Source organism: Schistocerca cancellata, chromosome 2 (assembly GCF_023864275.1).
Source record: "Schistocerca cancellata isolate TAMUIC-IGC-003103 chromosome 2, iqSchCanc2.1, whole genome shotgun sequence".
NCBI lineage: Eukaryota > Metazoa > Arthropoda > Insecta > Orthoptera > Acrididae > Schistocerca > Schistocerca cancellata.
The window spans coordinates 1,084,507,129-1,084,521,806 of NC_064627.1; the positions used below are offsets into that span (position 1 = coordinate 1,084,507,129).

The following is a 14,678-nucleotide window of genomic DNA, read 5'->3' on the forward strand; positions in this document are numbered from 1 at the left end:
GATTACAATGGCTGCTTCACAACCCGTCCCATCTGGATCCTCCCCACAACCACCCCCTGCTATTCTTACCTGCATAGATTGGAGCTAGCCTTGCAGCACATCCTTCACTCCCGTACCTCCCTGTATTAAACGTAAGGTAACTTGCTGCCCCCCCTCCCATCCCCCACCCATTAGTGTGTGTGTGTGTGTGTGTGTGTGTGTGTGTGTGGGCGCGTGTGCGTGCGTGTGCGCGTGCGTGCTTGTGTGTGTGCATGTGCATGTTTCTCCTCCAACTTGAGAAAGGAATTTCATTCTGAAAGCTGGCAAAGCAAAGCTCTGTACCTTTTGTTTGTGTATTTACCGACGATGCAGCGCTTCTGCTTTTCAGAGAGTAGTCTCCTTTATTCCTAAATATTTTGTTATTCTCAACCAGAACTTTCCATTCATTATTATTCCTTTCCTCTCTGATTCCGTGCAGAACCTCCTCATTCCTTACCTGATCAGTCCACCTAATTTTCAACATTTGTCTGTAGCCCCACATCTCAAATGCTTCGATTCTCTTCTGTTCCAGTTTCCCACAGTCCATGTTTCACTACTATCCAATGCTGTGCACCAGGCGTACATTCTCAGAAATTTCTTCCTCGAATTAAGCCCTGTGTTTGTACTAGTAGAATTTTCTTGGCCAGGAATGTCCTTTCTGCCAGTGCTAGTCAGCTTTTGATGTCCTCCTGGCTCTGTCTGTCTGCGACGAAGCAAGCTGTGATATTTTTACTTTCCCTCTTTTTTTGCCATCTGCCTCCTTAAGTCATTTTTTCAATTTTAACTAATTACCATTAACATACGTGAATATTATCTGCATTTCCATAACAGAAAAAGGTTGCCCCCTCAGTTTTAAAGAATATAACACCAGATCTAATTTTGTGCTTTGTTTTATGTATGTAATTGATTTTCTAATTCATTTTGACTATTACTAGTTAGTATCTTTCATTATAGGGTGAAATCAGTAATTGTTTCATAACTTAAATTCCATTGTTGACATATAAATAAATATCAATTCTGTACTAAATATAAACATTTGGAAGATGAACTAATAGTATTTTTAAAGTGTTTAAATATCTCTATTCGAAAACATGTTAGCCAAGCCAGCCCTTAATTAATTCCAAAGTAATTTCCAGTTTCATCAGAAGTATTGTTTGCGTAACTACATATGCTAATTTCATCATTTAAACAAATAATTCAGCTTAACCCTTGTAGTAAAAGAAACTGTTAAAAAGCGTCAGTTTTTCGATGTATGCAGTTAATTTAATGAGTTAAGTTTTAATTGTAATTTCTGTAAATTTAACTTTGAACACTGTGTAGTTTCAGTACCTATTATTGTGATGATATATAAGGGCCCGATTTTTGGTCAAGAGACAGTCAGTCCACACCCGAGTTTCAGACAAGGAACCTGTGTTGGTTAGAATGACAACAATGTAGCAACTTAACAATGAAATAAGTGTTACACCAATAGGCCATGTGTTACAGCAATGGCAGTGTCTGTTCCATGCATACCTGATTGTTCCGAAAGAACTGTGAATTATGTGGTTATGTTTTTACTGCTTGTAGATGTTCATCTGTAAACTATTGTAGCAGTATGTAGACGTTCGCCTGCAAACTAGTAATGAGGCTTATTGAAAGTTGAACATTAGTGCACTGGCCATATATAACTGTTTATTATTGGGGGATTGTGAAAAGTGAAAGTAAAAGACTGTGAAACGCAACTGCATCCATCGACTACATCATTTACAGTAGACAGTAGTTGCACATACAACCCTTAATTTTTCAGCCAGTACGTCGACACTGAGGACAACAAACAAAGAATCAAAGTACACGAACCACTAAATGTCATGGTTTATTTTCTGCCTATGTAATAGGATTCCTTAATTTCATGTCTACTTCGTGACCACCAACGCTGATGTTAAATTTCTTGCTGTTCTCATTTCCTCTACTTCTCATTACTTTCATCTTTCTTTGATTTACTCTCAGTCCGTATTCTGTACCCATTAGACTGTTCATTCCCTTCAGCACATCATGTAATTCTTCTTCACTCTCACTCAGGACAGCAGTGTTATCAGCAAACCATATCATTCATTTCCTTTCACCTTGAATTTTTATACCATTCTGGAATCTTTCTTTTATGTCCATCATTGCTTCTTTTATGACGTACAGATTGCACAGTAGGAACAAAAGACTAAATCCCTTTTTATAGTGAGGACTTCATTGTTGGTCATCCACTTTTATTATTCCTCTTAGCTCTTGTACATATTGTATATTACTCATCTCTCCCTAGCTTACCCCTATTTTTCTCATAATTTCTGACATCTTGCACCATTTTACATTATCAAACGCATTTTCCAGGTCCACAAATCCTGTGAACATGCCTTGATTTTTCTTCAGTCTTGCTTCCATTACCAACTGCAACATCAGAATTGCATCCCTGGTGCCTTAAGCTTTCCTAAAGCCAAACTGATCATCATTTAGCACATCCTCAGTTTTCTTTTCCATTCTTTTGTATATTATCTTTGTTAGCATCTTGGATGTATGAGCTGTTAAGCTGACTGTGCGATAATTCTCACACTTGTCAGCTCTTGCAGTCTTCAAAATTGTGTGGATGATATTTTTCCAAAAGTCAAATGGTACATCGCCACGAGAATAGCATTTTGTTGCCACTTCCCCCAATGAGTTTAGAAATTCTGATGGAATGCTATCCATCCTTTTTACCTTACTTGATCTTATATCCTCCAAAGCTCTCTTAAATTCTGATTGTAATACTGGATCCCCTATATCTTCTAAATCAACTCCTGTTTCTTCTTCTGTCACATCAGACAAATCTTCTCCCTCATAGAGGCCTTCAGTGTACTCTTTCCACCTATCTGCTCTCTCCTCTGCATTGAACGATGGAATTCCCATTGCACTCTTAACGTTACCATCCCTGCCATTAATTTCACAAAAAGTTGTTTTGACTTTCCTACATGGTGAGTGAGTCCTTCCGACTACCATTTCTTTTTCAGTTTCTTCACATTTTTTGTGCAGGCATTTCATCTTAGCTTCCTTGAACTTTCTATTTATTTCATTTCTCAGTGACTTGTATTTCTGTTTTTTCTGTTACATTTTTGCACTTCATTCTTTTGTTGATCAACTGAAGTGTTTCTTCCATTACCCATGGTTTCTTCGCAATTACCTACTTTGTACATATGTTCTCCCATCTTCCTATTCATAATGAATCCTACTCCCGTTATACCATTTTCTACTGCTGTTGATATTACACTATACCCTTTCTAACTAGAAATCCTTGTCTTTCCATTTCATTTCACTGACCCCTACTATATCTACATTGAACTTTTGCATTTCTCTTTTCAGATAGTCTAGCTTCACTATCACGTTCAAGCTTCTGACAGTCCATGTCCCAACTCAAAGAATGTTATTCTTTAATTGGTTATTGCAGAGCAAAAGCCATGATGCAAAGGGTTGGGTGGAGTAGGGATGGTCAAGGGTATTGTGTAGGTTTGGTGGGCAGCAGAATACCACTGTGGAAAGGCTGGGAAGGGTTGTGGGTAGGATTTTCCTCATTTCAGGGCATGACACAAGGTAGTCGAAACCTTAGCGTTGAATGGGATTCAGTTGCTGAAGACCTGGGTGATACTTAGTCATGAGAGGAGTGCTTCTCCATCGCTGGACAGTGGGAATGTGGTAGGTGGTATGTGAGTAGAGAGATAAGGCACAGCAGATTTGTTTCTGTGCAAGGGTGGGAGAGTAATTACGGTCTATGAAGGACACAGTGAGACCCCTGTTATATTTAGAAAGGGACTACTTTTCACTACAGATGTGACAGCCATGGGTGGCTAGGCTGTATGGAAGGGACTTTCTTGGAATGGGATGGGTGGCAGCTGTCAAAATGAAGGTATTGCTGAGGGTTGTTTGGTTTGATGTGAATCAAGGTACTGATGATGTAGCCATCTTTGAGGTGGAGGTCAGTGTCAAGGAAGTTGGCTTGTTGGACTGAGGACAAGAAGGAGTGTGTGGTTCTGGAGGAATGTGAACAGGGTGTCACCGTCAGTCCACATCATAAAGGTATTGGTGAATCTGAACTAGGTGAGGAGTTTTGGATTCTGGGTACGTAGGAATGATTCCTCCAGATGGTCCATGAATAGGATGGTATCATGCAGGTGCCAATTTCTCTACCACAGATTTGTTTGTAGGTGATGCCTTTAGAGGTGAAGTAATTGTGAGTGAGGATACAGTTGGTCATGATTTTTAAGTTTGGAGTTGGATGTCACGGAAGGTAGTGTTAAATAGTGGCAAGGCTGTGGGCATTAGGGATGTTAGTGCAGAGGGAGTTGTCATCAATAGTGATGAGCAGGGCACTGAATGGTAAAGGACCAGAAACTATGGAGAGTCGGTGGACAAAATGATTGGTGTCTTTTATATAGGAAGATAGGTTTCGGGTAATAGGTTGAAGGTGCTGGTCTGTGAGAGCAGAGATTCAATGGGGGACAGTAGCGGGCTACAACAGAGTGTCCTGGATGGTTGGGTTTATGGACTTCAGGAAGCATGTGGAAGGTAGGAGTGCAGGGTGTGGTAAGGGTAAGGGTGAGGATGGAGATCCTGTTGGATTTCTGGAATGGGGTCACTATGGCAGTGTTCATAGGTGGATGTATTTGACAGCTAGCGGAGTCCATCCACCGGGTATTCCCTGTAGTTCAAAACCACAGTGGTGGATCCTTTGCCAGCAGACAAGGTTGGATCAGCTTTTAAGTGGTGGATTTCATTTCTTTATTCAGATGTAAGGTTAGCTTCCATGTTGAGAGATTTGAGAAATGATAGTGAGGCTAGATTTGAAGTTAAGAAATTTTGGGATGGAGGAGCAAACTGAGTGTGGCAGGGTTCAATATTGGTTGCGGATTGTTACTGACTGGCTGGGTTGATGGTGAAAAAGTGTTTCCATTGTAGGGGACAGAAGAAGGAGAAAAGGTCTTTACCAAGTCCAGCATGATTGAATTGGGAGTGTGGCAAAAGGTAAGGCCTTTGGAAAGGATGGTAAAAGGTAAAGTCTGTGGAAATGACCTATATTTCTGTGGGGCTAGGGCTTTTGGAGAAAATGTTAATCGCTGTGTTTTGGGTTTGTTTGGATTCTGGATTCTGTATGATGGCGGGAAGGAATTTCCATGCACAACGCCACCTCAAAAACCTCGCCAACTGTTCACTCCTACTCCCCCTTGGACTACCACCTCTACAACAGCCTCCATATGTTCGTCACTTCCCCTCATAGCTGACAAACTGTACGTTGCAGACCTACTGCAATTATCACATCCTCAGAAACTCGCTCCCACTGCCATACAGAATCCAGAACTGAAACAGATCCAAAACACAGTTATGAACCTTTCCTCCAAAAGCCTCAGTCCCACAGAAATATCAGTCCTTTCCAAGGCCTTACCTTGTGCCACACTCCCGAATTCAATCATGTTGGATTTGTTAAAGACCTTCCTCCTTCTACCGGTCCGTGCAGTGGAAACACTTTGTTGTCAACTACCTTAGCAATCAGACTCAAGCCAAAGCCAATGTTGAATCCTGCGTGACTCAGTTCACTCCCCCAATGAACCATGATCCAGTCCCCCTTTTAACATACCAGAATTTCTTAACTTTAACCCTTACCTCGCCATCATTCTCCAAATTCCTCAACATTGAAGCTGGCCTTACGCCTGCAGAAAGAACCAAAATCCACCACCTAAAAACTTATCCCAACCTTGCAATCCTACCTGCTGACAAAGGCATCACCACTGTGGTTTTACACTGCAAGAGTTACCAGGCAGAGGGACTCCACAAGCTATCAGATTCCTCTACTTCCAAACACTACTACAGTGACCCTGTTCCATAAATCCAACAGGATATCCAGTATCTCCTCAAATCCACAGACCCAGTCCTGCACATCTCCCCTGAGTCTATGTCTCTCCTCACCCCTACCACTGTCAGCACTGCTACATTCTACATTCTTCCGGAAATTCATAAACCTAACCACCCAAGATGCACCATTATAGCCAGTTACTGTAACCCCACTGAGAGAATCTCTGTTCTCATAGACTGGCACATTCAGCCTATTACCAGTAACCCACCCTGCTATGTAAAGGACACCAACTATTTCATCTGCTGACTCTCCACAGTTCCTGGTTCTTTACCACACACAGCACCCCACTCGTCACTATTGATACCACCTCCCTCTACATTAACATCCCTAATGCCCATGTCCTTGCTGCTATTGAACACTCCCTTTCCCAATAGCCGAATAGCCCAATAGCCTAGCCTCCATCCTGGTCACCATGTCCAACTATATCCTAACCCACATTTACTTCACCTTTGAAGGCATCACCTACAGACAAACACGTGGCAGAGCAATAAACATTTGCAAGGAACCATCCTGTGCCAACCTATTCACGAGCTATCTAGAGGAGTCCTTCCTTCCTTCCTTCCTTCCTTCCTTCCTAACAGGATACCCTCTACCATGCACCATATGGCGGCTTGTGGAGTATCTTTGTAGACATAGATGTAGAACCATCCAAAATCCAAAAACCTTAACGTGGTTCATATTCATTGCTCTCTTCATGATCTAAACTGTTGGTGAAGACAGTCTGTCCACATTCCTCCTCAATTTCAGTGTCTTCTTCCCCATTTGCTTCACCTGGTCTTGCTCAACCCAACAAGCCACCTCAAAGATGGCTACATCAGCACCTTCATCCATATCAAATCTACCAACCACCAGCAATACCTCCATTTTGACAGCTGCCACCCATTCCACACCAAGAAGTCCTTTCCACACAGCCTAGCCACCTGTGACCATCACATCTGTAGTGACGAGCAGCCCCTCTCAGACTACACCAAAGATTTCTCTGAAGCCTTCACAGACCATAATTACTTTCCCAACATTGTACAGAAACATATCTCCTAAGCCTTATCTCTCTAGTCACGTACCACCTCCCACATTCCCACTGTCCGGCCACAAAGGAGCACTTCTCTCATAACTCAGTATCGCCCAGGCCTTGAGCAACTGAATCCCATTTTCTGCCAGGGTTTCAACCACCTCTCGTCATGTCCTGAAATGAGGAAAATTCCATCCACCATCCTCCCACCCCTTTCACAGTGGCATTATACCGCCCACAGAACCTACACAATGTCCTTGTCTATCTCTGCTACATCCCTGCACCCAACCTTTTGCCTCATGGCCTTTGCCCTGCAACAGAGCTAGAAGCAAGATCCAACCCATTTATTCTACCACTACCACCTTTTCCAGTCCGATTACAGGCATCACTTATCCCATCACAGGCATCACTTATCCCATCAAAGGCAGGGCTACCTGTGAAAAATGGTCATGTGATTCTACAAACTGAGCTCAAGCACTGTGGTGCTTTCTGTGTGGGCATGACAACCAACCGTCTGTCCATTTGAATGGCCTCCGACAAACTGTGGCCAAAAGACAGCTGGACAACTCAGTTGCTTTACAGGCAGCCAAACACAATGGGCTTTATTTTAATGACTACTTCACAGCTTGTGCCATCTGGAGACATCACACCAACATCAGCTTTTCTAAATTGGGCAGTTGGAAACCCTCCCTCCAATATATTCTATGTATTCGTAGCCTCCCTGTCCACAGCCTTCGCTAGTCCCTGTCCTTCACTCATCTACCCCTTCCCTACTCCCGTTCCAGTACTATTCAGCCTCCTGTTCCACCGATGCACCCACTAAATTTTTTCCCCTCCTCTACATCTTGTTTTTTCTGCTCCCTCCATCCCCCTACCCCTGCACCTAGCAGCTGTACTCTGTTCATACCATGTCGCTGTAGGCTTCCACAAGCAGCACTACATCTTCTCCCACCCCTATCCTGATATCCGTCTACCTTACCACCCCAGGGACCTCCTTAGCTCCACCACCAATGGATGGCTTTTCCCATCATGCACAGTTGGCTGTTCACTGCGACCTGAGAAAGTGGTCGTGTGTGTGTGTGTGTGTGTGTGTGTGTGTGTGTGTGTACATGCGCGCGCATGTGCAAGTGTGTGCGTGTTGTCCTTATATGAAAGTGTTCATGTTTTCAAAAATGGAAAATCCATGTTGGGATATTAATACAATTATGAGAGGACAGATTGCTACTCACCATGAATATGATACATTGAGTTGCAAACAGGCACAATGAAAGGCTATAACATAGTAGCTTTTGGCCAAAGCTTTCTTGAGAAAAGAGAAACACACACACACACACACACACACACACACACACACGACCACTATCTCTGCCCCCCTGTTCACACTGCAACAGAAACATGTTAGAATGGAAGCAACAATTGGAGCGGGAGGGATAGCAGCATGTGGGTGGGGGAAAAGGAATCAGCACTGCCTATTGGAGCATCCAGGGACTAGAGGTGGTAGGATAGAGCTGACATGTGCAGCATTGGGAGACTGTGGGGGAGGGAGAGGTGGAGGGGGAAAAGCAGAGAAGGGGGAAAGACCAGTGGATGCACTGGCAGAGAGCAGCACACAAGTTGAGGGGAAGCAAATTGTGATGTGGTGACTGGACAGAGGGTGTGAAAACAGTTGGGAGGAGGGTGTGAGAGCAGTAGGTTGTGGCTGGGATGAATTCCTCCCAGGCAGTACCTAGGCCTTCCATTGCTCGGCCATGTGTAAGACTTGCAAGTGTGGAGAATGTGCTGTAAAGATAACTCCTATCTGCACAGTTCAGAAAGGTGGTCGTGAAGGAGAGGTCCAGATGGTCTGGGTTATGAAGCAGCCATTGAAATCAAATATTTTATGTACAGTTGCATGTTGTGCGAGTGGGTGGTCCAGTTTGCTCTAAGCCACTGTTTGGTGGTGACTGTTCATCCTTGTGTACAGCTGGATAGTAGTCATACCAATATAAGAAACTGAACAGTGATTGCAGCAGGAACAGAAAGCTGGCTAAAACCGGAAATAAATCCTGCCGAAATTTTTACAGAGGTGCAAACCGTGTTCAGAAAGGATAGATTAAATAAAGTAGGTGGTGGTGTGTTTGTGTTTGTTGGTAATAGCTTATCTTGTAGTGAAGTTGAAATAGATAGTTCCTGCAAATAACTATGGGTAGAGGCTATACTCAACAGCCATACCAAAATAATAATTGGCTCCTTCTACCAAACCCTGACTCAGATGATATAACAGCTGAACAGTTCAAAGAAAACTTTAATCTCATTACAAATAAGTATCCCACTCATACAGTTATAATTGGTGGATACTTCAATCTACCCTCGATTTGTTGGCGAAAATACATGTTCAAAGTCGGTGGTAGACAGAAAACATCTTCCAAAATTGTACTAAATGCTTTCTCTAAGAATTACTTTCAACAACTAGTTCTTGAGCCCACACGAATTGTAAATGGTTGCGAAAACACACTTGACCTCTTAGTAACCACAAATAATCCTGATCTAATAAAGAGCTTCATGATGGATACAGGGATTAGTGAACACAAGGTCATTGTAGCGAGGCTCAAAACCATATCAATCAAAACCGATAAAAATATAATAGAGGGAAACATTCCACGTGGGAAAAATATATCTAAAAACAAAGATGATGTAACTTACCAAATGAAAGCGCTGGCAGGTTGATAGACACACAAACAAACACAAACATACACTCAAAATTCAAGCTTTCGCAACCAACGGTTGCTTCATCAGAAAAGAGGGAAGGAGAGGGAAAGACGAAAGGATGTGGGTTTTAAGGGAGAGGGTAAGGAGTCATTCCAATCCCGGGAGCGGAAAGACTTACCTTAGGGGGAAAAAAGGACAGGTATACACTCGCACGCACACACACACACACACACACACACACACACACACACACACACACACACACACACACACACACACATCCATCCGCACATATACAGACACAAGCAGACATTTGTAAAGGCAATACTCTTTGCCTTTGCAAATGTCTGCTTGTGTCTGTGTATGTGCGGATGGATATGTGTGTGTGTGTGTGTGTGTGTGTGTGTGTGTGTGTGTGTGTGTGTGTGTGTGTGGGCGCGCGCGTGCGCGCAAGTGTATACATGTCCTTTTTTCCCCTTAAGGAAAGTCTTTCCGCTCCCGGGATTGAAATGACTCCTTACCCTCTCCCTTAAAACCCACATCCTTTCGTCTTTCCCTCTCCTTCCCTCTTTCCGCATGAAGCAACCGTTGGTTGCGAAAGCTTGAATTTTGAGTGTATGTTTGTGTTTGTTTGTGTGTCTATCAACCTGCCAGTGCTTTCGTTTTGTAAGTCACATGATCTTTGTTTTTAGATATAAAACCAATAAAAATAAACGCAAAATATATCTATTTAAAAGAGCAGATAAAAATTCGCTTGATGCCTTCCTAAGAGAGAGTCTCCATTCGTTCCAAGCCAATTATGTAAGTGTTGACCAGATATGGCTCAAATTCAGAGATACAGTATCGACAGCAATAGATAGATTCATACCGCATAAGTTAATAAGAGACGCGACTGATCCACCATGGTACACAAAACATGTCAGAACACTGTTGCAGAAGCAATGCCAAATTCAGAACAACGCAAAATTCTCAAGACTGGCTGTGTTTCACAGAAGCTCGAAATTTAGTGTGGATGTCAATGTGAGATGCTTTTAATAGTTTCCACAATGAAACATTGTCTCAAAATATGGTAGAAAACCCAAAGAGATTCTGATCATATGTAAAGTACACCAGTGGCAAAAAACAGTCAATACCATCACTGCACGATAGCGATGGAAATGTTACCAATTATGGTGCCACTAAAGTGGAGTTACTAAATACGGTTTTCCATAATTCCTTCACGAAAGAAGACGAAGTAAATATTCCAGAATTCGAAACCAGAACATCTGTTAGCATGAGTGACATAAAAGTAGATATCTTAGGTGTTGCGAAACAACTCAAATCACTTAAGAAAGGCAAGTCTTCCAGTTCAGATGGTATACCAGTCAGGTTCCTTTCAGAGTATGCAGACGCAACAGCACCTTTCTTAGCAGTCATATACAACCGCTCACTTTATGAAAGGTCTGTTCCTAAAGACTGGAAAGTAGCATAGGTCACACCAATATTCAAGAAAGGAAATAGGAGTAATCCATTGAATTACAGACCCATATCATTGACCTCAATTTGCAGTAGGATTTTGGAGCATATACTGTACTTGAACATTATGAATCACCTTGAAGAAAATAACTTATTGGTACATAACCAACACGGATTCAGAAAATATCATTCTTGTGCAATGCAGTAATGAGTGCTGTCAACAAGGGATCTCAGATCGATTCCATATTCCTAGATTTCCAGGAGGCTTTTGATACCGTTCCTCACAAGCGACTATTAATTGAATTGCATTCATATGTAGTATTGTCTCAGTTGTGTGACTGGATTCGTGATTTCTTCTCAGAGAGGTCACAGTTCCTAGTGATAGATGGTAAATCATTGAGTAGAACAGAAGTGATATCTGGCGTTCCGCTAGGTAGTGTCATTGGCCATCTGCTGTTCCTAATTTACATAAATGATCTAAGGGATAATCTGAGCAGCCCCCTTAGATTGTTCACAGATGACGCTGTAATTTACCATCTAGTAAAATCATCAGACAATCAATTCCAATTACAAAATGATCTAGAGAGAACTTCTGTATGGTGTGAAAAGTGGCAATTGACACTAAACAAAGAAAAGTGCGGTGTCATCCACATGGGTACTAAAAGAAATACCGATAAATTTTGGGTATACGATAAATCGCACAACTCTAAGGGTTGTCAATTCGACTAAATACCTAGGAATTACAATTACGAGCAACTTAAATTGGAAAGACCACATGGATAGTATTGTGGGGAAGGTGAAACAAAGACTGTGCTTTGTTGGCAGAACACTTAGAAGATGCAACAAACCCACGAAAGACACAACTTTCATTACACTTGTCTGTCCTCTGTTGCTGGAATGTTGCTGTGCGGTGTGGGATCCTTACCAGGTAGGATTGACAGAGGACATCAATAAAGTGTAAAGAAGGGCAGCTCGTTTCGTGCTATCGCGCAGTGGAGGTGAGAGTGTCACTGATATGATACGTGAGTTGGGGTGGCAGTCACTGAAACAAAGGTGGTTTTCTTTGCGGCGAGATCTATTTACGAAATTTCAATCACCAGCTTTCTCTTCCGAATGGCATCATAATAAAATAAGAGAAATCAGAACTCGAACGGAAAGCTTTAGGTGTTCCTTTTTCCCACGTGCCATTCGAGAGTGGAATGGTAGAGAAGTAGTATGAAAATGGTTCGATGAACCCTCTGCCAGGCACTTAAGTGTGAATTGCAGAGTAAAGATGTAGATGTAGATCTTTCGTAGGTGGCCTGGTGTGTGATCAGGTAGGATAAGCATGTGACAGGACTGGAATAGGAATTTCTTGGTGGGTGGATAGGGTAGTTCTTGTACCTGGATCTTCCACAGGAATATGATTCCTGTGGCAAAGGTTTGGGAGTGCGAGTAGGATGGACTAGGATGTGGGGAGGTGGGAGGGGAGGGAGTTTTCATTGAGAAACATGTCTGCCAGCAGCATCTCAGACAAGCTCTATAGCATTTAGGTCTGGGAAATATGCAGGGCATTCCATATGTTCCCTATCTTCACTTTCCAGTGTGTCTGATACCTCAGCGGTCCTGTGTGAGCAGGTATTGTCAACCACAAACAAAAAGTCGGGGTCTACCACACCCCTAAACAGGAGTCAGAATACCAGTAATCTCCCTGCACTATCACTGTGCTGTAATGGACATTGCGCAAAGATAACCAACAGTGTTCGGCCATTGTGCTTAATGCTTGCCCATACCATAACGTGTAGGCATGCACATTCTCTCTCTCTCTCTCTCTCTCTCTCTCTCTCTCTCTCTCTCTCTGTTTCCCTCCCTCCACAGTAACAGGTGGCTAGAATCGCTTTCCACAGTGAAGTGGGATTTGAATGGGATCTGTTGGAGAACATCACTCTAGATCACTGTTTTCCCCAGCCAAACTGCTCCCCATCCCAACAACCTTTTTTTCAACAATGGTATTGTTGAAGTGGGATGCATTTAACATGCTTATGAGCATACAAACCAGTTTGGTTTTAATCGTCATGAAATGGTGCTGGTAGAGACACGTGTACTGGTAGTGATAGTAAGGTCTGCAGCAATCTGCCTAGGAGAGAGATGTCTGTTCTTTTCGGCACTAGGTGTGCATATCAATCCTCTTGCAGTCTGGTGGTCTGTCTACCATCACTGGCATGCTTTTTTATAGCATTTTCACCTTCAGTAACCATTTTAATTGCAATACGGTGCTTTCGGACACACACATTACTGTGGCCACAGTAATGACACTTCCGAGCCATCCAACTGCTCGTCCACAATCGTAAGCACTCAGATTATGTCTTGTAATCATGTTGCCATACTACACAAAATATTGCACTAATAAGTTCCACAGCAATCTCTGTCAAACATCGTAGTGCATTAACTGTCGAATACATACAAATAGTTCATCCACAGACCTTGCTGTAGTTAACATATTCCAACCTGTACATTTCCTTTCAGTATTATTGGTTAAGTGTTCTGATGCAGTAGTTAGTTGTTCCATATTAATTGTTGATTGTTTTGTAGCAACTGGCAGTTGTTCCTTAGCAAGTATCAGCTGTTCCTTAGCAATTGCAAGAGCTAAACTGGTTCTTGGTCCATGGCGCACAGTTACTATAGCAGGTTGCCAGCTGTTCCTTAGCAATTGCAAGAGCTAAACTGGTTCTTGGTCCATGGCGCACAGTTACTATAGCAGGTTGCCTATCTTACCGCTTCCTGGATGCAACAGAAATTTGGCTCTCAATATTTCAAATAATTAGTGACCAAATTTAAAATGTCATAATTTACTAATGAAGAGATAAAGTGTTATACTAAAGATTTTAACACAGTAAGAGAAGTATTACAGTCAGAACCAGTGTATATGTCTTGAAGCAGTGTAACTTGCCACGTGCAAATACCCAGGCTGTAGTCATCCAGTATTTGGGAATTTGACTACTTAGAGTCTTGCAACAAAGTTTGTACACAATTTCAAACCTTGGTGAAACTTTTTCACGGTTAGGTCTCACAAAATGATAGAAGGAAAAAAAATTTTTCACTTACTACGTTTCCACAGGTCATGCAGTAAAACTTCTGCATTGGGCATGACTTTTTGATTTATTACTTCTTTACTTCTGACTCTATTTGCAACACGTCCTCGTAAACCACTGAATGCACCTGCAAAATTATGTCATTGTACGACTCACAATTCAGGAGCTGTAACAATGTAAACATTGAGATGTTAAAAAATTTGCTTTTGCTTAAAACTGACCTGAAATTACCCAGACTATAGTCTTCCAGTGTTTGATAATGAGAGCACTTGGTGACATCCCATAACCTTAATATAATCTCAAACCTTTTCTAAAATTTTTCTTGTGTATATGCTTAACATCACATGCTTAACACAGTAACTCATTTGTAAAGTAATCAGAAGTTTGAGGCTGCTTTATACAAGGTAGTTCGATTTATAAAGAATCAGAAGTTTCTGATTGATAAATAAGACTAAAGGAGAGAAGGTGGCAAGGGAGCAAAAGAAAATGCCTTTGAAGGGAAAGATAAACATATATAAAAAATAATATGGTTGAG

At 42.1% G+C, this 14,678-nt stretch overlaps 1 protein-coding gene across 1 annotated transcript in view; it reads left to right on the forward strand.

The window, feature by feature from the left end:
- Positions 1-14,678, forward strand: part of LOC126163090 (U3 small nucleolar RNA-associated protein 14 homolog B) — an 87,659-nt gene that overhangs the window by 51,571 nt on the left and 21,410 nt on the right. The window lies entirely within an intron of this gene.